We start from the raw sequence: 26,664 nt of genomic DNA on the forward strand, positions 1-26,664 counted from the left end.
CATTTATGTGAGCACGGGCCCCTGACGGTGTACAAGCAGAAAGAAATTGTGCCTGACTCCTAAACAGGTTACAGGCTACAGAAGGGGTGAGGCGATACTGGGTGAAGGGCTGTGTCCTGGGAGCCTAAGCCCAAAGCGTCCTGCTAGCATCTGTGGAACAGCATTCTCTTCTCTCTCTGGAAGCCTCTGTGACCAGCGCAGGAATTCCAGCCCCTCCTAGCCACAGGCTGGGCTCTGCTCTCCCTGGTGCCATCGTGTGCTGGCAAAAGGGAACAGCAGAGGCGGATGCGACGGCTCCCGGTTTGGCAGGAAGACTGGCTGACCTGGCTTTGGGATTGCAGCCCTTGAGATTTTGAATATCAGAGGGAGGGGGCGCTGAGCAAGCCTGCGTTCTCTTTGATGAGGCACACGTGGGCTGCGGTGATGAACTGGGTGGGCGTGGGCTGAAACCACCTCTCCCCTCAGATTTTCTGAAGTGTCATTCCCGGCACAGGTGCAAAGAGGTTCAGGATGCTTATAACTCCTGTTTAGAGTGTGTCCTTCATAAAACAAACAGAACAAACCCTCTCTGTTCTGTTCAATGTTTCTTACTGCACACTTTTTTCCCCCACATTACGGTTGTGACCCAGGATTTTGCCTGGGTAATGGAGTTTGCTCTGGGGATAGCAAGAGATCATTCTTCCCTCTTCTCACCACATACAAGGCTGCTGGAGAAGGGGGGCAGGGACACCAGATCGTGGGGTTTTGAATCCTGCCCAAAGTCCAACCTGAGGCCTGTGAGTCCACTAAAGAGAAAACTCAAATTGTATATTGTTAAATACAGAGACCAGATTCAAGTTTGGGAGTAGACAGTTACTGTCTCAGGCCATGCCTGCTAACACCCTCCTGCTCCCTGGCCAGTGGCAACAGTCCCATCCTTCTCAGGGGAGTGTTATTCTCAAACGGGATGTATGGGTGTTTCAAACTCAGAACTCGTCGTATTTCACTGTTTGTGTTTGGTGCATTATTTTATACACGTAATGTGTACATGTGGTCTAAAGAGACAAGAATCCCTAAGAGGCTCACACAGAATACCTCTGCTCTCTGAACAACCTTCCCCTTCCCCCAGGTCCCTTCCCCAGCAGCAGTGGTGTTTATCTGATTTGGTGTTTCTCGTTGCTAAGACATTGGGTGTAGCTGCCCTGGCTTCTTCCATATGAGAGATCATCCACTGATACCTGTTGTGGGAGATGAAGACTCAGCTGTTACAAACAAACCTCCGTGCCCTGTCTCATCCCCTAAAGCAGTTCCAGGAGAGCTTCTGGTTAAATCAGTGTTGATCGCTTACATTTCATGCCTGGGCAAACATCATCCTTTCTAATGGCTGGCTCTGCCTTACCCTCCACTTCCCCAGGGCCAGGATCCGTTTCTTGCTGCCCAGGCTCTCCAGCAAGACCTTATGCCTTCTCCTGGCTGGAGGGTACAGACCTGGCTGGCAGTGCCCTGGAGATCTTCATTAGTCTCTTAATCTCTTCCAGGGGGCTGGGGATCCCCGTCCAAAAACCTTGTCTCCATATTCCAGAGAGGACGCCTCCGCAGTGGTGCGGAAGCAACAGCAAGGGCCTGAGGGTGGGGTGGGACTGCCTCTCCACAGCCGGCGCCATGCCCCATCCTGCCCTAACAGGCTCCGATGGCATCTGTCATTCAGCTTTCAGCTCTGGCTGCCCAAGCCTCCTCTCGCTCAGGTCCCTCGTCCGGCTCTGACTTCCAGAGGTCAGCTGCTACAGTCTCCTGTCCTCACATCCTTCTGGGTCTGTGCTTTTGTGCTGCTGCAATCTGAGTGGACCTTTGGTAGGCAGTATTATTAAGTTTGTTTTTGATCCACTTTCTTAACCCAGAGGTCCACTTTATCTTATATCTTTTCTTCTGTGCCATTATTATTATAACTCCTTTCTGTTTAAGGTAGTTAAGACTGGTTTCCTTTTTCGGTAGTTGTAAACCAAAAAGTATCTGAGACAGGTCCAATCAATTTAGAAGTTTACTTGGCCAAGGTTAAGGACACATCTGGGAGACAGGTCTGTGCCTCTCTCCAAATGTTATTTTAAGGGCTTCAATATTTAAAGGGGAAAAGTCAGCTGGAGGGGACACAGGGAAGGTACGGTCTCAATACTGAATCCACATGTTGCAAGAGAAAAGGAGCAGATGGGGAATGGTCAATTATGTGTTCATCTTGTGCTCACTATAAGATAAGGTGAATATGGAGTGGAGATCTTTAACCTTACATCTGTCACTATCTGCTTAGGAACAAAAGGAAAGGCAGCTTCTTGCATGATGCAGCTTTCAGCTTAATTTTTTCCTTTCAGTAGAGTGAATTGGCATCCCAAGTTTTTATTTTCCTTTGTAAACCAAAAATAAAATTCTAAGGCTCCCCAACCATTTGAATGTACCCTTCCTCTCCACCAGGGCATTTCAAAGTTAACCAGAAAAACTGGTTTAGGCCATGATGGGAAGGGAGCGTTGACATGCTTCATCATACCATCTTCCTGTTAGCAGCAGTGACAACAGGAAGTCCATATGGGTTTGCAGCAAACTCAGTTCTTGCCTCCTCAGAAAGAAGAATTCAGCTGAGGGGCATACGGCAAAGGGAGAGATGGAGGCCAGTTTGGAGCAGGAGTGAAAGTTTGCTAAAAGGTTTATATACTTTTTATAAAGGTTTAGAGCAGGAATGACAGGAAGTAAAGTACACTTGGAAGAGGGTAAGCAGGCGACTTGAGCAATCAAATGCATGGTTTTATCACTGACTTGGGGCTTATGTACTGGCAGGCTCGGGGAGGCTTTCATCCCTTCTCCCCTGATTCTTCCCCTGGGACGGGCTGTCTGCATGCGCAGCGGATGTCTGCCAGAACTTGGGAGGGGCCACAAGTGTGGTGTGTTTAACTGAAACTGTGTGCATGCTCACTTGAAGTGTTCTTCCCTCACCTGTCAAGTATTTAAACTCCACCATTTTGCCTCTTAGTGCACATGCTTGAGCCCACTTGCCCAACTCCTGAGACCTTGGAGGGAAGTTGCTGATCACTAGCCTCAGATTGTATCTATCTATTGGAAGACTGCCTTTTCCTGGCACTGGCTGCAACCAACTATTATTTTAGAGAGACAGTTTAACAACTGCCTGACCTTCACCTGATGGTGGCCTGACATTCCCCGAGGGGGCCCTCTCCTGCCATGCTCATGTTTGACTACTTACCTATAACATTCCCTTTTGGATTTCAGGAAAAGCTGACCAGCCTTAACATCAACACAGACCTTAAGTGTGATAAGAAACATGTATAGTCTATTCTCTCTGAAGCCTGCTACCTAGAGGCTTCATCTGCATGTAAAAATTTTGGTCTCCACAATCCCTTATCATCATAAACCAGATATTCCTTTCTACTGATCCCAGGTCTTTAGATAATAACTCTTTCAAACAATTACCAATCAGAAAATTTTTAAATCTACCTATAATCTGGAATCCCCTCTGTACACCTTACATGTTTTCAGTTGATGTCTCATGTCTCCCTAAAATGTGTAAAACTAGGCTGTGTCCCAACCACCTGGGGCACATGTTCTCAGGATCTCACGGGCCATTGGTCACCCGTATTTGGCTCAGAATAAATCACTTCAAATATTTTACACTTTGACTCTTTTCATTGACACCTTTCACATAGTAATATAAAGTTTCCATTTAAAATACATGTATTTAAGTACATATTTATAAAATGTGAGTTGATTTATAAAAATATTACCAGGTAAACAGCATAGGTGAAAAGTGAATGGAAGAAATCAGGAGTGACAGAAGTTTGGGAAACACAGCACTTAAGGAATTTTTAAGTTCCCTAGAATTTCTGAAATTTAATGATTTTGTAACTATTAAGTAAGTAAAGAGAGGTACCTCAATCTCCAAATTTGTTTAATCCGAAAAACTCACATGATCATCTTAGTAGGCTCAGAAAAGCTTCTGACAAAATCCAACGCTCTTTAGATGATAAAAACTCTCAGTAAACATGGAATAGAAAGGAACATCCTCAACTCAACAAAGAGTATCTGTGAAAATTCCACAGCAAATAGAACATCCAGTGACGGAAGACTGAATGCCTTCCCTGGGATCGGGAGGAAGGCAAGGGTGTCTGTTCTGGAGACTTCCACTCAACATTACAGTGGAGGTTCCAGCTCATGCATCCAGGCAGAAGGAAACAACCCTGTCCAGATTGGAAAGGAAGGAGTACAATTATCTTTATTTGCAGATGACAGGATCCAGTATATAGAAGGGTCTAAAGAATTCATTAGAAAAAGTACTAGAACTAATAAAACTAGTTTGGCAAGATTGCAAGATGTAAGATTAATATACAAAAATCAAGTATACTTCTATATACTAGCAATGAGCAATCCAAAAATGAAATTAAGAAAATTTCAATCACAAAAGCATCAAAAAGAATATTTGAGACTAAGTTTAACAAAAGAAGTATAAGACTTGTACCCTGAAAACTACAATATATTGCTGAGAAAACTTTAAAAAGCTCTACATAAATGGGGAGACATTCCATGTTCACACATACTGAAATTTCATCAAGATACTCTCAAAGTGATCTATATATTCAAGGCAACCCCTATCAGAATCCCAGAACTGATGAGCTGATCCTAAAATATATATGGAAATACAAAGAATTTAAAATGGCCAAAACAATCCTGGAAAAGGATGAAATAGAAGGATTCACAATTCCCACTTTCAAAATGTAATACAAGGTTACAGTAATGAAGACAGATAGTGTGTTACTGCTATAAGAATCACCAATGGAACAGAATTAAGATTCCTTCTGGACTTACATTTATGACCAATTGATTTTTGACATGGGTGGCATGCAATTAAATGTGGAAAAGGCAATCTTTCAAGGGTACTCTGTCCAATGGTACTGGGACAATTAAATATATGCAGGCAAAAAAAAAAAAAAAAGAACTTAAAAGCTTACCTCACAACATACACAAAAATTACCAAAAATAGATCATAGACTAACTATAAAACTTCTAGAAAAAAGATGAGAAAACCTTTATGATTCTGCATTAGGCATAGTTCTTAGATAAGACACCAAAATCACAACCCAAAAGAGGAAAAAACTGACAGACTTTATCAAAATTATAATTTTTGTGCTTCTAAAGATACCATTATGAAAGTGAAACAAGAAGCCACAAATGGGGAGGAAATATTTTCTAATCAGTAAATAATTGGTATGCAAATAATATAAAGAGTTCTTATCACCCAATAATAAAACAAACAACCCAGTTAAAATATGGACAAAAGATCTGAAAAGACATTTCACCAAAGAAGGTATATGACTGGCTGAGAAGTACCTAAAAGGCCCTCAATATTGTTGGTCATTAGAGAAATGAAAACTAAAAAGCTCAGGGAGACACCACTTTATACTCACTAACGCCTATTATAAAGAATTATTGCTGAGGATGTGGAAAAACTAGAAATTTCATACATAGCTAGCGGAAACATAAAATGGTTTAGCTACTTTGGAAAATAGTTTAGCAGCTTCTCAAACAGTCTCTCTCTTCTTTCATTTCTATTTATTTATTTATGAAACAGAGTCTCACTCTGTCACCTGGGCTGGAGTGCAGTGGCATGATCTCAGCTCACTGCAGCCTCTGCCTCCCAGGCTCAAGCAATTCTCCCACCTCAGCCTCCCAAGCAGCTGGGACCACAGGGGCACATACCACAGGGGTCTCACTATATTTCCCAGGCTGGTCTCCAAGTCCTGGGATCAAGCTATCCTCCTGTCTTGGCCTCCCAAATCACTGGGATTACAGCCCTTCCTGTATTTCTTGCAAGAGAAATGAAAACAGAAACATACATGTTTCTGTAGTGTCTTTATCCACAGGCACAACTGCTTAAAGAAACCAGACAGCCCTGTGTTGCCAGAGTTTCAAGTCCCTTCCCTGAATACCAGAGGAAGATGAGAAGGCAGAAACCCGTGCAGTCCAGAGCAGGGGCCTGACTGAGGCATCCTGATGCTGAAGTCCCCGCCCCTAAAGGAAGACAAGGCCATCAGGTGTCCCATCCCTGTGAAGCCTGAGCCCCACCCTGTGCAGGCGTCCCAGCCTCGCCCTTGCAACTCTACAGCACCTGCCCACCTGGGGAGAAGTTGCTGTAGGGCAAAGCTCCACTTTCCACTTCCTGGCAGTGAGTCCCGACATCTGACTGCCTTACCAGTTGGCCAAGGTAGGGTAGGGAAGGGATGCAGTTACTGGTGGCATGTTCACAGCAGCCTTGGTAACAGCCAAACAGTAGAAACGGACCAGTCCACCAGATCCTGCATGGGCAAATCCAGTGTGCTATTCAGTACTCCTCCTACTGAAATACTAGTCAGCCACATAAAGGAACTCAGCACTGATCCACGCTCCAATGTGCATGATCCTTGAGGACACTTTGCTCGGTGAAAAAGCCAAATGCATAAAATCAACACATTTTGTGACTGCATTTGTGTGAAATGTCCAGAATAAGCAAACCTTTATAGACACAAAATAGACCGCTAGCCTCCTGGGGCTGGGGTGGGAACAGGGATCAGCCAGCAAGGGGCACAAAGGTTTCTGGGGAATGACAGAAACGTTCCAACATTTGGACTGTGTTTGACTCATACACTGAGAATAAGGAGAATTTTATAGTATGTAAATTACACCTCAATAAATTTGTTAACATTTTTATTCAATCAAAAATATCAGCTGGGATATAAATTTCCCTTTGCCTAGATTCAAAGACTCACAAAGCAGGGGCAGCCATGTACAGGTGCCTGGGCTGAAGAGGAAGGCTGGGCGCTTCCACATCTGCAGAGGAAACCGTACACCAGCTCTGTTAAAATCCTGTATTAAAGCCACACACACTCACTGGAGAGTACATATGTTGAGACACCCTAGTGCACCACCCTAAGGGGCACAGCATCCTAGTCAGACAGGGAAGCATGAGGCCTGGAGTCAGAAAAGCTCCAAGGAGACCCACTCTGCAGCCACTTGCTCTGGGCCGCTCCTCGCCTCCCCAGCACCCCAGCTCCTCTGTAAGAAGAGCACAGGCAGCTGGGAGGGACAAAGGAGATAGCACAGGCCAGATGCTGGGTGCTGCACCTGGAGTTCAGTGCCATTCAGGGACCCATGGGCGAAGGGCTGGGCTAAGGAGAGGGCAGGAGGACAGGGAGGAGGAGCAGTTAGCGAGGGGCATTTCACACCTCACTTTCCAGCTGTTCATATGCACCCACAATAGTAGTGATTATGCTGTTATGGTGGCTTTTTCCACTTACCACCGGAACATGTCCCTTTCTGCTGTTATTAAATGTTGTCCACAAACACTGATGCGTCCAGCTGGGGGAGGCTTCTTGTTAGCCCCTCCAAGGGCAGAGACTGCAGTCACCAGGGGAGGAGGACCGTGTTCTGCACTAAACGCACATCACTGCCATTGTGTGCCCAGCAGCTGTTCTCCTAGGCTTAGAGGTTTTTTCTACATAATTCATTAAACTCTTTTCAACAAGTATTTGTTGAACACCTAAAATGAGTCACGGAGTGTACCAGGAACTGGGAATGCAGTGACGAGCAAACCAGACACAGGCCCTGCTCCCAGGCAGTGTGCAGCCTCCTGGGGGAGGCAGACTGGAACCAAATAACCAGGAAGGAAATTTTCTGTTGGTGGGGGCTGAGAACAGGTTGATTAGATAAAGGGGAGGGGACAGGGCTGCAGGCAGAGAAAGTGCAGAGCTGGCTGGACTGCACACCTGGCTGGAGAGCAGGGAGCTGGAGATAGCTGGAAGATGAGCCTCCACCCCACCAGGGTAGGGCCTTGAGCCATGCTAGGGACTTCAGTCTGTGGCATCAGAGTACTGGTGGTCATTTACACAGGGTCAAAGTCAAGATTCACCACTACCAGGGCATGACCTTAGAGGCATTACTCTCTCACCTCAGTTTACTCACCTGTCAAATGGGAGCAATGGTAGTGGCAGGGAGAAAGAAATGGCTCAAAGTCCTCAGCTGGTACTTGCATACTGGGAGGCTGGGTGGGTGTTTGCTGTTCTTATGCATCCCACAAGAAACAGGGCATCTTTAAAAGGTTTTAAGCAGCAGAGTATCATCATCATATTTGTGGACATGGGAAAGACAGATGGGAGGGGATGGACATGACAGGGGGACTTAGGATGTGGAATTGAGGCAGTCAGATGTGGAGGGGAGGCAAAGGAAATGTTAAGGACGAGCCTCTGCTGGAGCAGCATGGAGGTACCAATTGCTGAGATTCGGGTCTTAGAAGTGGTATGTGCTGAGAGGTGGGGTTTCTGCTGGGAGTTATGGCCGAGATGGGTGGCTGGGGGACAACAGTGCCCGAGGAGGACTCAGGGCTGTGGAGAAGGAGGGGCCGGGGTCTCTGCCTCTGCATTGCTGGCCTTCCTGGTGTGGGGCTGCCCATGCTTCTGGGATGGTTAGCATCCCTGGCCTCTCCCTGCCAAATGCCAGTGCAGTTCCCCACTCCCCAGCTGTGGTGACCAAAATGTCTCTGACGCTGCCAAGTGTCCCTGGGGGGGAAATCACAACTGCAGTTGGGATGCAGTGTTCTAGGTCTCAAGGCCACCCAACACCCAGAGGGCAGCCCTGCACTCCAAGCCTGCCCTCCCCAACACACTGGGCTGAACCCGCCAGCCCCTGGGCCCTGTCTTCAGAAGCTCATCCTCAAAGTGCCAGCCCATCCACGAGCCCCCACACTACCATCCCATAATGCTCTGCCTCCCCCTGAGTGACCTCCACAGCCTCCATTCCCCGTGCCTTCTGCTGTGCACCAGGAACTGCTCTCCTGGTGGGGGTGAAGGCATCCCCAAGCCCATGTCTTCACCTCATCTCCCGGTGCCCTGCCCTTTGCCCTGGGCAAAGCCTGGCCTGCCCTGCCTGGTTCTGGGCAGTGGCTAAGGTATCCACACGCAAAATCAACATACAACCCAGTGCCAGGGCCCCATGATCCTCGAGTGGGCACCCCCTGGAGAGCTGCACCTGGAGGAAGAGAGGCCTGGGCTGTGGCCCCCCATGCCTGGGGCTCTGCACTTTATGCTGTATGACCCTGGGCAGGCCCTTCGCCTCCTGAACCTCTGTCTCCCCAAATGGAGGCTGGGAATAAGCCATACCTCCTGGCAGGGTTGTTGTGGGGTTAAAGACAGCACACCTGCTAGATGAGTCACTCGCAACATAGGTCAAAGGTTTGAAGGGGGAAGGGCTCTGGTGACCCTATACTGCCCTCAGGCAGTCCCTGTATACCTGTGCCCTCCCAGGGAATGGGCTCCAGCCCTGGCCACCTTTCCAGGTGCTCGGTCACACTGCTTCCTCTAGGGTCTCTCCCTTGTGATCTTAGCAATAGTCACGACCACATTTCACCTTGACAAACGTACAGCAGGAACCAGCCAGAGGAGAAGGGGCTCGTGGAAAGTTCTCACTCTGCTCACACGTCCTGCTCCTCTCTGTAGGCCGGACCCAGCCACCGCTAGATCTGGAGTTCTGTCTAGCTGTGTCCTCCCCTTTGCACACTCGGCCTGCACTAACCCCAGCAGAGAAGCAGCCTGTGTGGCACCGCTGACACTCCCCTTGGCGGTCCCCATTGGCTTGGCTCTGTGATCAGCAGCATGCCATCCTCTTCTCCATCCTCTCCCTCTCTTGTGTGTGGTGGTATCTCCTGTTCTCCCTCAAACCAAGGGCTAAGGTGGGCAGTCCCTGATCATAGGCTGGCATCCTGGGTTCAGAAGACAGACTGCCTGGGTTCAAATCTCAGTCCTACCCTACTAACTCTGGGTCTTGGGCAAGTTTTACAAATCTGCATCTGTTTCCTGTGTGTCTCATGGAGCTGACAATTAAATACAGCACCTGCCTAAGGGAGCTGCGGTGCAGGTTAAATGAGATCCACAGAAAATGTGCCTGGCACAGAGCTCAATATATTGGTGCTATTGTTATTGTTGATTTTAAAAGCAGTTTTCCTGGTATTTTACCATAAAACATACGGACTAGTGTGAGCCATTCTGCTATTTCCCATGATAAGAAAATGCAAGCTCTGCCCTCCACAGGTAAGGTATGGGAGGGCTAACCAGGCCCCTGGGGTCAGCTGCCCACTGAACAGCTTGAAGCCCAGCATTCAGGGTGTTAAGAGACTCTCACTGCCGGGGCTTCTCAGAAAAGGTGACAGGACTCAGGAGTGAGAGGATGGCCATTCACACACAGCTGCAAACCAAAGGGCTAGGACTCTGCTATGAAACCCAGGGCTCTGTAAGAGCAATTTATGTGAAACATGATATTTCTGGCAAGTAAACATTTGCTGAATGGAGGAAGTCACAGGAAATCCCCAATCCTGCCTTAATGAGACAAACAATCTGCTTAAGTGACAAAATGATTGTTTGTTTTTAACCCACCAGAGAGCTGAGAATGCAAACAAAAACAAAAGCAAAAACAAGGCAGACTAAAATAAATCCCAGAAAGCGACAAGCCTGCTCAGAAGAAGGAGGCCGGAAGCTGCTTTCTTCCAGGTAAAGTGCTGGAGGTGGAGGAGCCCACTGTGGATGTGGAGGAGAAACCGGCCACACTCACAGCAGACAACACAAGAGTGGGTGTGTGGATTTGAAGCCCAGAAGCCCCAGCCAGGGACAGGTCGGCACCCACTCACCCTGGTTCTCCACCCACACACAAAGGGCAAAACAGAACTGAGAGGTATCCCTCCAATGCAGTGAAGGCTGGAGGCATGCCGCATGGTGAAAGGGGACCCCAGAGGCAGCACTGGAGAGCAACAAGAATGCCTGAGCAGTCCCCAGGGCCCAGGGCTGTCATTAAGGCAGAAAAAGGTCTCCTATGGTCAGATGCAGGGTACAGGCTGGAAAGCATAAAGATGGTTGGAGTCTTTCCAGTGCTGAGATCCTAAGTCCTGTTGATGGGTCAGTCCTGATCACACCTTCAAGACATGTGAGGTTTATGGAGAAGAGTCTGACTAGAACTGCAAAAAAAAAAGCCCAGCCCAGCTTGGCTACATTTGGATGGACTGAGCCACCCACACTAACACGTGGGCAGAAAAGGAGAAACACCCTTTTCTGGGGGTAAATGTTATTTTTTCAGCCTCTACTTCAGGCAGTGAAAATCACTAACATCCTGAGCGCTGGGCTTCATGCTGTTCAATGGGCAGCCAACCCCAGGACCCTGGATGGCTCTCCTCTGCCTTACCTGTGGAGGGCAGAGCCTGCATTTTCTTCAGCCTGTCCTTTCATACATAATGCCTGAACGTGCAAACTTAGGAGACATTAAAAAAAAAAAAAGAACATCTAACCTATCAAGAAGAGATAACTGTTCAATAAAAGAAGACAGAGATGACCAAGGTGTTGGGAACAGACAGGGGCTATAGAACTCGGATAACCATGTTAAATAGTCTAAAGGAAAAGGGAGATGTTATGCAAGAATAGAGGCGGAATTTGAGCAGGTAAATGAAAATATTACAAAGAACCTACAGAAATGCTAGAAATGAAACATACAATTCATAAATGAAGAATTTACTTAATAGTTTTAACATAAGATTAGATGTAGCAGAAGAAATAACCAGTGAACCTGAAGACAGGCCAATATATCCAAACTGAATTATAACTATCCAAAAAGAAATATGAAGAGGAAAATATTGCAAATCTGAGATAAGTAGGACAGTAAGAAGTTTAACACACCTGCAACTGGAATTCTAGGAGAGACAGTATGGACAGAAGAAACATTTGAAGAGGTAACAGCTGAGAATTTTCCAAAATTGGCAGAAGACATCAACCTACAAATCCAAAAGCTCAGTAAAGCTCAAGCAGGATGAGTACAAAGAAAAATATCTATAGGTACATAAGAGTCAAACTGCTGAAAATTAAAAATAATGAAAACTCTTAAGAGCAGGCAGAGAATGTGACAAAGATACATTACATAAAAGGAAAACAATAAGGGTGACAGCTGATGTCTCATCAGTAACAACAGAACAAGAAGATGAAGGAACTGCATCCTTAAAGTGCTGAAAAGGGAGAAAAGTCAAATTAGACTTCTCTATCCAGCAGAAATAGCCTTCAAAAATGAAATAAAGGCATTTACAGATAGACAAAGCTGAGGAAATCAGTCTCTATAAGACCTGTGAGAAATGTTAAAAACAAGTTATTCCGGCTGAAGCCCCAAACAGATAAAACTTAGTTAAGGTGTTTTCATTTGTTTCTTGAGGATTTTTTTTTCCACTTAAAACATAAATGAAAAATGGCTTAACTTCCTAGAAATCAAAATATGAATATATGGGTCCTAGCATTGAGCCAAAAGAGATGTCTGGCCATGAGGGGAGTGGCTAGGTGGCCCAGAGAGCCATGCAGAGGGAGCAGGGAAGCAATATGAGGTCTGAGAGTTCCAGGAGAAGCAGACAGATACAACAGTAACCTGCAGCATTAAGTGACTCGAAAGTAGATGGGGCAAACCCCTATTCTCCCAATAAGCCAGAGGTGCATTCTGGAACATCTGTCCAAGCTGGGGAATAACTCGAGTCCTGGCTCTTTATATTGACGATCACAACCAGATAGCAGAGAAGTTATGCCTGAGGGCTTTTTCTGAATAGCTGTAAAACCCACAGCATGGTCGTTGATCACTCTGAGACTTCCATCAGTAGAAGAAATACTAAGTAAGGATAGGTCTCTGCCTTTAAATATGTATGCCTTTCAAACTTAGTGTTTATTTTTTATGGCAATTTTAATGAACAAAACATGGCAGACGAATTAAACCCCTCCAAAAATGGTAAAATGTTCTGATCACATGCAATATAAACTGAGTCCTACCTACGAATTTATTATTTCCTGCTGCCTTGATAAAGTGGAAAAAGAATCAACAGGTTGAGGTGTGAAACATGACTCCACGAGAGGGCCGCTCTCCCTGTGGACACAGTTTTCTCATCTGCATTTTGCAGTGTTGTTGAGATGGTTAGATGTATGTATAAACCAAGCATGACTCCAGCATACTGCAGAATTCAATATTCATTCCCTTCCCTGTAAATGACAAAAATAATCTGTACAGTTGACTGTTTACCTGTACCTGGTATTCCCAGAAAATTATAAACTCTTTGAGGGTGAAGACCACACATAATTCCCTATACAGGACTGAGCCTTGTGATGATTTTATAAGGTGGTATATGTGACTTTAAGCTGTAAGTCAGTGAGTTCATTTAATACCATTGACAGCCTTAGCTAGTCCCATGCTGTGGTGTTAGGAAATCACCCTTGTTTATTCAGCCATTGTTGGGACACAAGGTACAAGTACAATTTATCATTATTTTATTCTATAGTTCATAATTTTTGTATGTTATCTAATAAATCTTTGTCTACACTAAAAGCATGAAGGTTTTCTCCTATGTTTTCTTCTAGAAGTTACAAACGTAACTTGGAAACATTGGGGACTTGGTTCCAGACCACCACAATAAAGTAAGTATCACAATAAAGGGAGTCACATGATTTTTTTTTGGTTTCTCAATGCATATAAAAGTGATGTTTCTACTATACTGTAGTCTATTAAGTGTTAGGTCTAAAAAACAATGTACATAATTAAAAATACTTTCTTGCTAAAAAATGCTAATAATCATCTGAGACTTCAGCAAGTCACAATCTTTTTGCTGATGGAGGGTCTTACCTACCTCCATGTTGATGGCTGCTGACTGATAGGGTGGTGGCTGCTAAAGACTGGGGTGGCTGTGGCAATTTCTTAAGACAATGAAAGTTGTCACATCGACTGACTCTTTCACAAAAGGTTTCTCTGTAGCATGTGATGCTGTTTGATAGCATTTCACCCATAGTAGAACTTCTTTCAAAATTGGTGTCAATCCTCTCAAACTCTGCTGCTGCTTTATCAACTAAGTTTATAATCCTATTCTTAGTCCTGCTACTATTTAAAAAATGTTCACAGCATCTTCACCAGGAGTAGATTCTATCTCAAGAAACCACATTCTTTGTTCATGCGTAAGATGCAATTCTTCCTTCATTCAAAATTGATCATGAGATTGTAGAAATTCAGTCACATCTTCAGGCTCCACTTCTAATTCTAGTTCTCTTCCTGTTTCTACCATATCTGCAGTGACTTCCTCCACTCAAGTGTTGAATCCTTCTGAGTCATTCATGAGGGTTGGCATCAACTTCTTCTAAACTCCTGTTAATGTTTACTTTGATCTCCCATGAATCACGAATGTTTTTAATGGTGTCAGAATGGTGAATCCTTTTCAGAAAGCTTTCAATATACTTTGCCCAGATCCATCAGAGAGATCACTATCTATGGCAGCTATAACCTTATTAAATGTGTTTCTGAAATAGTAAGACTTGAAATTTAAAATTACTCCTTGATCCATGGGATCCATGGATGTTGTGTCAGCAGACATGAAAACAACATTCATCTCCTTGTACATCTCCAGGAGAGCTTTTGGGTGGCCAGGTGCATTGTCAATGAGCAGTAATTTTTTTTTTTTTTTTTGAGACAGGGTCTCACTCTGTCACCCAGGTTGGAGTGCAGTGGCATGATCTTGGCTTACTGCAACCTCTGCCTCCCAGGTTCAAGTGATTCTCTTGCCTCAACCTCCTGAGTAGCTGGGACTATAGGTGCTCACCATCATGCCCAGCTAATTTTTGTATTTTTAGTAGAGACGGGGTTTCACCATGTTGGCCAGGCTGGTCTCAAACTCCTAATCTCAGATGATCCACCTACCTTGGCATCCCAAAATGTGGGGATTACAGGTGTGAGCCACTGCCTCAGTGACCAGTAATATTTTGAAAGTAGTCTTTTCTCCTGAGCAGTAGGGCTCAACAGTGGGCTTAAAATAATGTTGTAAACAGATGTGCTGTCAGCCGGGCTTCATTATTATATTTATAGAGTACTGGCAGAATATATTTAGCATAATTTTTAAGGGCCCTAGGATTTTCAGAATGGTAAATGAGCACTGACTTCAACTTAAAATCACCAGCTGTATTAACAAGAGTCAACATGTCCCTTTGAAGCTTTGAAGCCAGGCATTAGCTTCTCCTCTCTTAAAGTCCTAGATGGCATCTTCTCTCAATATAAGACTGTTTTGTCTACATTGAAAATTCACTGTTTACTACCTTCATTAATAATCTTGGCTATATCTTCCCAATAACTTGTTGCAGCTTCTCCATCAGCACTTGCTGCTTCACCTTGCACTTTTATGTTACGGAGACAGCCTTATGTTACTTAAACCTTATGAAGCAACCTCTGTTGGCTTAAAATCTTTCTTCTGCAGCTTCCTCACCTTTCTTAGTCTTCATAGAATTAAAGAGTTTGGGCCTTGCTCTAGATTAGGCTTGGTTTGAGTGAATGTTGTGGCTGGCTTGATATTCTAACCAGACCACTAAAACTTTCTCCATATTGTCAATAAGTTTATTTCACTTACAGTGAACCATTCACATGTTCACTTGTATAGCATTTTTAACTTCCTTCACAAACTTTTCCTTTGTATTCACAATTTGGCTATTTCTTTGGCACAAGAGGCCTAGCTCTCAGCCTAACTCAGCTTTTGACATGCCTTCCTCACTAAGCCTAATCATTTCTAGCTTTTCATTTAAAGTGAGGGATGTAGAACTCTTCCTCTCCTTTCACTTGAACACTTAGAGGCCACTGTAGGGTTAATAACTGGCCTAATTTCAATATGGCTGTGTCTCAGGGAATAGGGAGCCCTGAGATGAGGAGACACAGAAGAATGGCTGCTTGGTGCAGGCTAAAACTCTGAACTGGGTATGGCAAGGACAGGGAACTCTAGTTGAAGCCCTTCTACCATAGACTTGAGCAATGGGAAAAAGGCCTCCTGCTCAGAGAGAGTGGGAGAAATTCTGTTTTGTTTTTGTTTTTCTTTTTTCTTTTCTCTGCTCATGCTTAGCTCCCAAGCAATTCCATGGCAATGGGATTGGTAGCAATAATGTCAGGGGCCTAAAACTCTGAGGAGAACCTTATCTCTGGAATATAGGAACGCTGTTTTTTCCTCTCTGTGTCCTCCTGCTAGTGGGCCCTTGATGTACAGAGCTGCGTAAAGTGTGTGGCAGAAAGAGGTGAATAAAATCCTAGCTTTGGGGCTAGAAAAACAAAAAAAGGGAGTCCCAGGGAATTAGAAAATATTAGTGACATTACACACAGGATGGAACTTGGGAATGGAACCCCACAAAGTTGTTTATAAATCACTAATCTCACTCAAAGCTACACACTTATGAATATGACCCTAAACGGCACACTACAGGCTTTAAGAACTGAATTATGGGATATTTCAAGTTACACAGAGAACACTGGGTGGCAGGACACTTTGAAAATGGAACTGATATTGAAACCAATCCCACACAAAGCTAACAGGAACTTGCAGCTTGAACCCAATCAGGTCAATTGCCTGGTAAAACAAAAATGTTAACCTTTGTTGTAAGATTTAAACAAGACCAAGAGACTTATAATATCCAAAATGTCTGGAATATAATACAAAACAACAGCATATGAAAAACCAAGACAATCTCCATTTGTATAAGAAAGGACAATCAATATACACTAGCACTGAGATGATACAGATGTGAAATTAATTGATGAAAATATGAAAATGGTTCTTATAAAAATGTCCCTACCAATAATAGAAAATATTCCTGAAATGAAGAAAATAATAGAAAGGCTCAGGAAAAAAACAAGATATAAATAACAACAAAATGGAAAATTTAGAACTGAAAAATGCGATAACCAATATTTTAAAAAGCATCAGACTCAATATCAGAATAGAAATGACAGATTAAAGTCTATGAACTTGAAGACAGATCAACAGAAATTATCCAATCTAAACAACTGGAAGGAAAAAAAAAACTTAATTGAGTCTCAGGGAACTGTGGGACAATAATATCTAGTCTTTGTGTCATCAGAGTCCCAGAGTAAAAGAAAGGGTGCAGGTATAAAAATATATTTGAAGAACGAATGGCTGAAAATACCCCAATTTTGACACAGACATAAATCTAAGGATCTAAGAAACTCAGTGAACCCTAAACAGGATAAACTCAAAAGAAATCTATATCTAACACATCATGATAAAACTGCTACAAATAAAAGACAGAGTCTTGAAAGCCACCAGAAAAAAGCAACACTTACTTATAAAGGGACAATTCAAATTACAGCAGATTTCTCATTAGAAGCCATGAAAGCCAAAAGGAAGTGGGACCACATTTTATAACTGCTTAAAGAAAATTGGCCAGGCACAGTGGCTTACCCCTGTAATTCCAGCACTTTGGGAGGCCAAGGCAGGTGGATTACCTGAGGTCAGGAGTTCAAGACCAGCCTGGCCAATGTGGTGAAACCTTGTCTCTACGAAAAATTTAAAAATTAGCCAGGAGTGGTAACATGCACCCATAGTCTCAGCTGCTCAGGAGGCTGAGGCAGGAGAATCACTTGAACCTGGGAGGCAGACGTTGCAGTAAGCTGAGATGGTGCCACTGCATTCTAGCCTGGGTGACAGAGTAGGACGTGGTCTCAAAAAAAAAATTATTATTATTAACTCAGATTTCTACAAACATGCTGGGATTTTTTCACTGGGGTTGCATGGAATCCAAAAATCAATCTAAGGAGAAAGAAACATCTTAATTAAATACACTCTTCCAATCCATAAATATGGTATATCTATTTATTTCATTCTAAAATTTCTCAGCAATGTTTTATAGTTTGTCATATAAAGATCTTGCACATATTTTGTTTAAAGGATCCCTAAGTATTTCATATTTATATGCTGTTGTACATGATATTGTAATCCTATTTTCAATTCAATATAGTTTGTTGTTAGTTCTTAGAAATACAATTAATTTTATGTATTAACTTTGTATTCTTCAACTTTTATATTCATTTGGAAGTTCTAGCCGTTATCTCTAGCAGATTTCTTGGGATTTTCTATGTACACAATCATGTCATCTGCAAATAAGGACATTTAGGTCTCCCTTTCAAATTTGTGTGCTTTTAATTTATATTTCCCACACCACTTAACTGACTAGGACCTCCCTTACAATGTTAAATAAAGAATGATAAAAGTCAGCATCCTTGCCTGTGCTCAGTCATCTTAGTCCATTAAGGATAATGTTAGTTGTACTTTTTCTGTAGACATCATTTATTTGTTTGAGGGTATTTCCTTCTAGTCCTAGTTAGCTTAGAATTTATATCATAAATGCAAACTTGAGAATAAGTGATAAGCATAGTAAAAAAATAAAAAAAACAATTTTGTCTTCTAAATCTATCAAGATGACTATATTGATTTCTTCCTTTTATTTCTAATATTATTTCATTGTACTCCTGGGATATAAACTTCATCATGATGTATTAGCCATTGTATAATTTGTTGATTGAAGATAGGATTTTTAGGAACATTTGAGTTGACTTTCATATGTTGTATTGATCTATAGTTATTTTCTCTCAAAATCTTTGTCAGTTTTTGGGTACCTCCCTCCTTCCTTCCTTCCTTCCCCATTCCCTCTTTTCCTTCCATTCTCTCCTTCCTTCCTTCCCCTCCTTTCCTTTCTTTGCTCCCTTCTTCTTACCTCCCTTTCCTCCCCTTCCTTCCCTCCTTTCCTTTCTTCTCTCCCTTCTTCCCACCTCCCTTTCCTCCCTTCCTTTTTCTCTCCCTTCTTCCCACCTCCCTTTTTCCTTCTCTTTCTCCTTCCCTCTTTCTTACCTTCCCTCTGTTCCTCCCTCTTCAGAGTGGTTACTGAATAGACTTCAGGGATGCGGTCCTCTCCATTCTGCTCATACTTAAAAGCATCTACCCCTAAAGAATCTCAAATCAGTATCATTAGAGTTAGGGGTCTTCTACATGGCAACTGTGAAATTAACTCCTTGGCATAGGCAGCAGTAGCTGGAAATATATTTTATAGTGTCCTAGTAAAGTACCTGCTTTTAGGAGTGTGATCTTAGCATGTCACACAGCTAACTATTTCTTCTCCACATGAACAACCAGTTGAGGAGCCCATGCATTGCACAAGGTATCAGTCTTTCCCCTGAGCACTCTATTGAACAGGGGTTATGACTGCTTAAGAATATAGCCAATGCTCACTGAGTAGGAGTCAATCCCCTGAGTCTAGCTAGCATCAGTTATGCCTGAGCTTGAGACATACAATTCGATCTGAGACATAAAGGTAGATCTGTACCAAGACACATGCTTCAAGGCCACTTTAAGGAATGCTTCAATCCCATACTCTGGTCCTGAATACCAATAATTAAAATTTCCAACTTGGGTCAGTTAAATCTTTAACGGAGGCTCGGCAGAACTCTGCAATGCAACACAAAACAGCACAGCTCAAAGTGCAAGCTCACCCTGCCACAGTAGTCATCATCAAGATGTCCTGCTTGTTGGCCAACTATTGGGACCACATCAGAGGGACAGGATGGACCCACAGCCCAAATGTGGTTAAGCTGCCAAGACTGATGACCTCAAATACATCCCAAGAGCCCATGAAAAGGTTTATTACTCACATAATGAGACTTTCTGGGAGAGCAGGGAAGACTTCCCAAGTTGATCCAAAAAAGGCTGGAGAAAAAGGGAAAGAAGATTGGATTGTGGTTTTCATGGTGTTTAGTGGGTGGAGCTGGGATGGGGATTCCCATGCATGGGCTGGAGCTTTCAGTCTTAATTTCACATAAGCACCTGGGCTTTTTATCAGCTTGCCCTGATGTGGACAAAGGGATCAGGGGTTGAGATTTAAAAACTGTCAGCAAACATTAAAAATGGAGTAAGGCTCTGTTACAATTGGTGTATTTAGACCCCCCTGACTCTTTTTGAGACAGAGTCTCACTCTGTTGCCCAGGCTGGAGTGCAGTGGTGTGAACTATAATCAAGTATTCCTCCTACCTCAGCCTCCCAAATAACCGGGACCACTGGTGTGCACCATCATGTTCAGCCCCAATCACCTTTTTAATGACAATTAATATACTTGAATTAACATCCACCATGTTTGTAGCTGCTTTATGTTGCATTCATCATTTCTTTTAAATCCCTATTCTGTCTTTTCTGATTTCAACTGAGCATTTTATATTGTTCCATTTTATCTCCTCTATTTACATATAAATTATACTTCTTTTTGAAATTTAGTGATTGCTCTAGAGTTTCCAAATGCATTTTTAACCTTCAGTTAAAACTACACCGCTTCACATTGTCTGAGAAAATCTCTTCATATTTGAAGGTTAATTTCACTGGATATGGAATTGTAGGTTGGCAGGGTTTTCCTTTAAATATTTGAAGTGTTTCACTTTACTCTTCTTGCTTTCATGGTTTCTGGTCAGAAGCCTACTATAATTTTTATTCTTATTCCTCCATAGATAAGGTGGTTTTTCCCTCTGGTTTTTTCAAGATTTTCTTTTTAAATTCTACAGTTTGAATATGACATGCCTAGGTGTAGTTTTTTGTTGTTGGGGTATTTATCCTGCCTCGTGATCCCCAAGCTTCTCAGATCTCTGGTTTGGTGTCTGTCATTAATTTTGCAGAATTCTCAGGCATTATTACTTCAAATATTTCTTCTGCTCCATTCTCCTTTTCCTTCTGGTAGTTCAATTACACATATGTTATAGCCTTTGAAATTCTTCCTCATTCGTGGATGATCACTTTTTATTTCCTCATTTCTTTTTTCTCTTTGCATTTCACTTTGGAAAGTTTCTTTTAACATGTCTTCAAGCTCACTGCTTCTTTCCCCCTGCTTTGCCCAGTCTACTGATGAACCACTCAAGGCCATCCTCATTTTCGTTACAGTGGACTTGATTTCTAGCATTTCCTTTTGGTTTTTAGAATTTCCATTTCTCTGTTTATATTACAAATCTGGTCTTGAATGTTCTCTACTTTTTTCAATTAGAACCCTTAACACATTTTGTTGTTTTAAATTCCCAATTTGCTAATCCCAACATCTGTCACATCTGATTCTAGTTCTGATGCTTGCTCTGTCTCAAATCGTTTCCTGTCATTTAGCATACCTTGTAAATTTTTGTTGAAACCGAGAGATGATGGACTGGGTAAAATGTACTGAGGTAGACAGGCCTTTAGCATGCATGGTGTGTTACGTTTACAGGGCTCGGATCTGTGGGTTTTATGTTTTCATCAAATTTGTAAAAATTTTTTCCATTATTTCCCAAAATATTGTTCTGATGCTCTCCTGCTTCCCCTTTCTGGGATCTTAATTATACATGTTAAACCATCTGAGACTGTTTCAGAGCTCACTGACTCTGCGTTTTTACTTTCTAGTCTCTTCCTTCTGTCCTTCATTTTGGATGGTTTCTACTGCTATGTACAAACTATGTTTTCTGCCCTCATGTTCTTCTTCTATACTGTATAACCTGCTGCTGATCCTATCCAGTGAATATTAGTTTTGGGTATGGGCAGGAAACAATGCAATAGGCTTGTTTTACTCTGTCCTTGCTTATCCCTGTAGCCAGGACAAGGATCTTTGGCCAAGTCCTGAAAACTAAACTCCTGGAACATCACATAGTTACTATTTAATGATATGCTTATTATAAAGGCCCAAAGTGGTGGGTCAAGATGAACTACCTTATCGGTGTTTAAAGTAAACGTGAAGATTCAGGATGTGCATCTGGTACCTGGTCTGGCATTCACACTATGCTGCTCACATAGCTATGTGACCAGTCCAGAACTCCAAACTCCAGGACTTGAGTGAGCTTCCCTGGTTGGAGATATATCACATGTATCTTTTAGTTCACAGCTAGAGAGGAAACCACATCTGTATGCCTTTCAAAGAGACATGGAGGTCTTAGAAGTCTGTGTGTGACTTAACCATTGCCTGTTGTTTTGTGGTTGTTTTTATTGTTCCTGCACTTGACTCACTGCTGTAATAATACAGAGGCATGAGTATAACTTTATGTTGAGTTATGAGTCCTTTCAGCAAAGTACCAAATTAGCTAATGCCTCATGAGGCCTCCTGAAAGAGATTGTAATTTTTCATCTCATCAAGTTTGATTTAGTTCTTCTTAACATCTTCCATTTCTCTCATTATGTTTATGTTTCCATTTAAATATTTGTACATAGTTTTAATAATGGCCTTAACATCCTTGTTCATTTCATCATATCTGTCACTTCTAGGTATGTTTCTACTCACTGATTTTTCTTCTGGCTATGGGTCACATTTTTCTGCTTCTAAGTATGTGCGTTAATTTTTTTAACCAAATATTGGACATTGTGGTTGTCATATTGTTGAATGTTTTGTTGTCTTCTTTTAAAGAGTGTTACGCTTTCTCTTGCAGGTTACTTTTGAATCATTTTGGTTCCATCAAGGCCTATTTTTCAATTTTATCTAGGACAGATAGCCTTCACTCCAGAAAAACCCTACTATTAAGACATGACCCCTTATGAGGCCTCCACAAAATGCCTGGAGGGATCATTGAAGAATCCTCTGTGGTGGTCAGAGCTTGAACTTTTCTAGACTTTCTGAGACCTCCAGTAATTACTCAACTTACAACTTCCTGTCACTTTTTTATCAACCTTCTAGAACTTCATTCTAAGGATGTGTGGTTAAGTCCTTAGCAAAGACTCAAGGGGACCCTTTTGTTGCAGATTTCTGGAGCTCTTTTCTCCACAGCTCCCACCTGTGTCTCACCTACAACTTTCAGCTGCTGAAGCTCCCTAAACTCTGATGTCCACCATAACTCCTGAAGGCCATCAGGCTGTCTGGGTTCTTCCTTTGTTTCATGAAGAAAGTTGAGGCAACCGTAGGGATCACCTTATTCATTTCCCTTCTCTCTGGGATCACAGTCTTGCAGTTTGTTGTTACATGCCTGGGTGCAGTCATTTCATATCTCCTCCAGTTTGTTTATGGAGGAAAAGTGAGTATAGTCACTGTAATTCCAGTATGGCTGGAAACAAGTGTCAACAAATATTTAATAATCTTTTGCAATAAAAGCCTAACAGGTCTCTGTCATTCCCTGCTTAGAAGCACTGGATGGTTCTCCACTGGAAAATAAAATCAACAACTTAACAAGTGTACTATTACTCAAAAACAGATGAAGCATGCCAAACCATGTTGTATAACAAATTAAGTTCAAAATCTTTTAACACTAGCTCATTCAGATCCACGTTTTGAGACTACAGTAACAAACTCAATATGGCCTCATATACCCCCAATTCTAAAAATAAGACTGACACACCATTCCAGTAACTAGTTTTCAAATTCTGACCAACGGCTGCCAAGACCCACTTACTAATCTCTGTCTTATAACTACCCTCTGACTAACCCTAACCTCACTAAGTAGCCTCTCCTAACTCCCATTTGCAATGATACTGAATCTTCACTCTGTCAAGGTCAAGCTCTTCCTTGCTAAGCTTAATAAACACAGCTTTGTTTGATGAACAAGTTTACCTAGTAATCTTTGTTGCAAGCTTTGACAAAGATGCTTTAAAGAAGTTTAGCAGGAACCTGTCACAGCCACAGCTCAGGACCACCAATTCAGAGGGCACTCCAGTAGATCCCATGGACTTCCCTGCTTGGGGTCTCCTTGTTTGCAATTATGAAGTAAGTTCAGTGTTAATTCTATGCTCTAATCCTCCCCACCTTTTTTTTTTTTTTTTTTCTGAATTTTAGAATCCACATGAGGTTTCTCTCATCTGTCCTTGGAAGAAAGTCCCCCAAGACATTTTATTTACCTGATTAGATCTGTACAGGTTTTAGTTTTCCTTGGTGAATACATTAGCTACACATATTGTTGTGGAACAAATTACTCTGAAAATTAGCAGCTTAAATTGCAAATATTTATTCTCTCACAGTTTCTAAGGGTCAGGAATCTGGAATGGCCAACTGAATAGTTCTGGTTCAAAGTCTCTCAAAAGGTTACTGTCAATCTGCTGGCTCAGGGATGGCTTGCCTGGAGTAATATTCATTCCAAGCTCATTCACGCAGACATTGGCAGACCTCAGTTTCTTCCTGACTGTTGGTTAGAGACTTCAGTTCTTCACCATATGGACTTCTCCATGGTTATCCTGAGTGTCATCAAAACATGACAGCTGCCTTCTCCCAAAACAAGTGACCTGAGAGAGTGCATGAGGGTGACCAAAACTTAAACTGCAATCTCTTCATGACCTAATCTTGGCAGGGACTTACCATCACTTCTGCCATATGCTACTGGCCACACAGACCACCCCTGGTGTAACAAGGTAGGGACTACACAAAGGTGTGATTTCCCATTGGTAGAGATCCAACCTGGGAGCCATCTGGGAAGTTGCCTTCCATAGTGAAAGTCTGCAAGAGCAGCAATTTGTTCACTTTCCTCCTGTATGCCTGCCTACTGGCTGTACTGTTGAGTGTCTGCAAGAGATTTCCTTAATGGGACCCTAGTTATCATCATAGGAGCCAAGATTCTCCAACCAGTGTGCTACATTAACAACTTAATAAATGTTGGTCAATTCTTATTAAGTCTGTGAGACAGGCAATACTGTCCATACTTAATACATGAAGAACAGAAAAAGTTAAGCAATTTATTCTATCACAGATCTAGTAAGTCAAGAGACCAGGCATTCCCAAGTTTATCATTCTTCAAGACCTAGGAGCTTCCTATAGCTCCCTGATTCCTGTGAAGTAGCTCCTGGTTCTACCAACTCTTCAGCTTATTCTCCCACTAACCTCTCACCTCCCTCACACCAACTCCTCCCTCTACTTTCCATCATGCTATATGGAGTCTACGGTCTTTGGGTTTCTAGTTAGTCCCACAGTTGAAATCCTCTTGCCCGTGCCTATATGATACTAGCCTTTCGAAATTTCTTAAGCCTAGCCTTTATGGCCTAGCACAAGGCAAATTCCATAAATATTCCATGCATGCTTGAAATGAGTATGTTTTCATATTGGGTGTAATCTTTATGAGTTGAGTTTATTAATTCTGCTATTCAAAAATATACCTTTATTGATTTTTTTGTGTTTGACCTAATAAATTACTGAAATATATATAATGGAGGGTATCAATTTTTCCTTCCAGATCTATATACATCTTTATGTTATTAGATGCATACTAGTTTTATCTTCCAGGTAAAATTCCTCTCACTAATATATAGGTACCATATTTATGCCAGGAGAGGGAAAAAAGTAGAAGAGGAAGAGACAAAAAGAGGAAAATAAAAGGGTGAGAGGAAGCCAACACAGATGGGTTTGTATGTAAGCATCCTCCCTTCCTTGGGAAAGAAAAATAATGAGCCATTCCAATGGTCTGTAACCTGGACAGTAGTTACAAATGCTTAAGACGGATTGCTTCTTTCCACCCATATCAGTGAGAAGACAAGCTTCTCTGCTGCCTCTTTCTGTGAGGCAGTCTGTTTTCCATTCAAGTTTCCACTGGGGTACAGTCCATTGGGCTTCCAGCTTTACACAAAGGTTTCCTATTAGAAATTCCATCATCTGTGCAAGCCTAAGATTTCATTTATTTGCCCCCTTCTCAGTGCAAAGTAGGAGCTGAAGGCTTCCAGCGTTCTTGGTTTTGCTTCATTTGGGATTCTGAAAAAGCTGGCTCTGTGTGTATGTGGCACTAAGCAATATAATAACAAAATTATTAAAAATATATTGCATCAAGTATTTAAATCAAATCTGTTGAAAGCATTATTCACACCCTCTCCACATTGCTTCTAATCTTTAAAATCCTTTCATCCCCTGAATTCAGCTCAAATATGGCGACTTTCATTAAACTCTGTTCAATTACCCTACCCCTGCCCCACAGCCAATAGAAATTAATAACATCTCCCTCTGCTTCCTGCTGCACTGTTTCTGCCACATGGATAGCAATTACCACACCATACCTTACCTTTTAGACACATTTGTAATTTTTTCTCCCAACAAAAGCCATTCCCATAACTAGGTCCTACATCAGTTTTCTCTGGGTTCCCAGTCCCACTCCCCCGCTGCTCCACTCCCTGCCTCCAGAGTTTAGCAAAATGCTTATCTACAAACAGTGTCCCTAACTGTTGGCTTAACATTTGTCTTTTAAGACAAATGGCTAGAAATTCCGACTCCAGCCTATCCAATTTTAAGCTAAACAGCTAGTGTGGCTCATAAGAACAAGTGGCCTAAAAGAGTCTTGTATTGGCTACTGTGTTGCATAATCAAGAAAATAGAGGTTTTCCATAAGTACCTTGGATAGGCTTCCATCTTCAAGGACCTCTGAGATGCTGACATGTTTGTAAATTCCAATGCAACTACTTAATATTACTTATATTCATTTATGGAACTTGACCATTATTAAATAGGCTGTGATGGAATTATTTCACAGTTTTAAATTAGATTTCACATAATATAGTATTAAAAACTTTTGGAAATATTATTAAGATCAATGTGAAACAGAAATTCAAGTACTTTTATCTTATATGAGATATTTTGCTCAGTGTGGAGATATTAATTAGGGGAGAATAGCTTCGAGGTTATCACCACCAAGTAATAAGTGTGAGGGTGAAGCATGAGTCAGGGTTTTGACAGTAGGTTAAATGTGACTCAAAAAAGAAAAGAGATGACTAACCCTACACAATGTGTACAGCTTCCTCCTAATGCAGACGGTCCTCTAAACACAGCTACCCAAATGCAGCCCACATGTTCACCAGCGAGCATGTGTGACGTCTAGGCCCACATGCTAGAAAACCACCAGTTTATA

The 26,664-nt window shown here is 42.4% G+C and overlaps 1 pseudogene; it reads right to left on the minus strand.

The window, feature by feature from the left end:
* Window positions 1-859: 859 nt before the first annotated feature.
* On the minus strand, window positions 860-9,629 carry LOC116543590 (annotated as a pseudogene).
* Between the last annotated feature and the right edge of the window lie 17,035 nt (window positions 9,630-26,664).

The sequence above is a fragment of the Sapajus apella genome, unplaced genomic scaffold, assembly GCF_009761245.1.
Source record: "Sapajus apella isolate SASKATOON/1434 unplaced genomic scaffold, GSC_monkey_1.0 scaffold190, whole genome shotgun sequence".
NCBI lineage: Eukaryota > Metazoa > Chordata > Mammalia > Primates > Cebidae > Sapajus > Sapajus apella.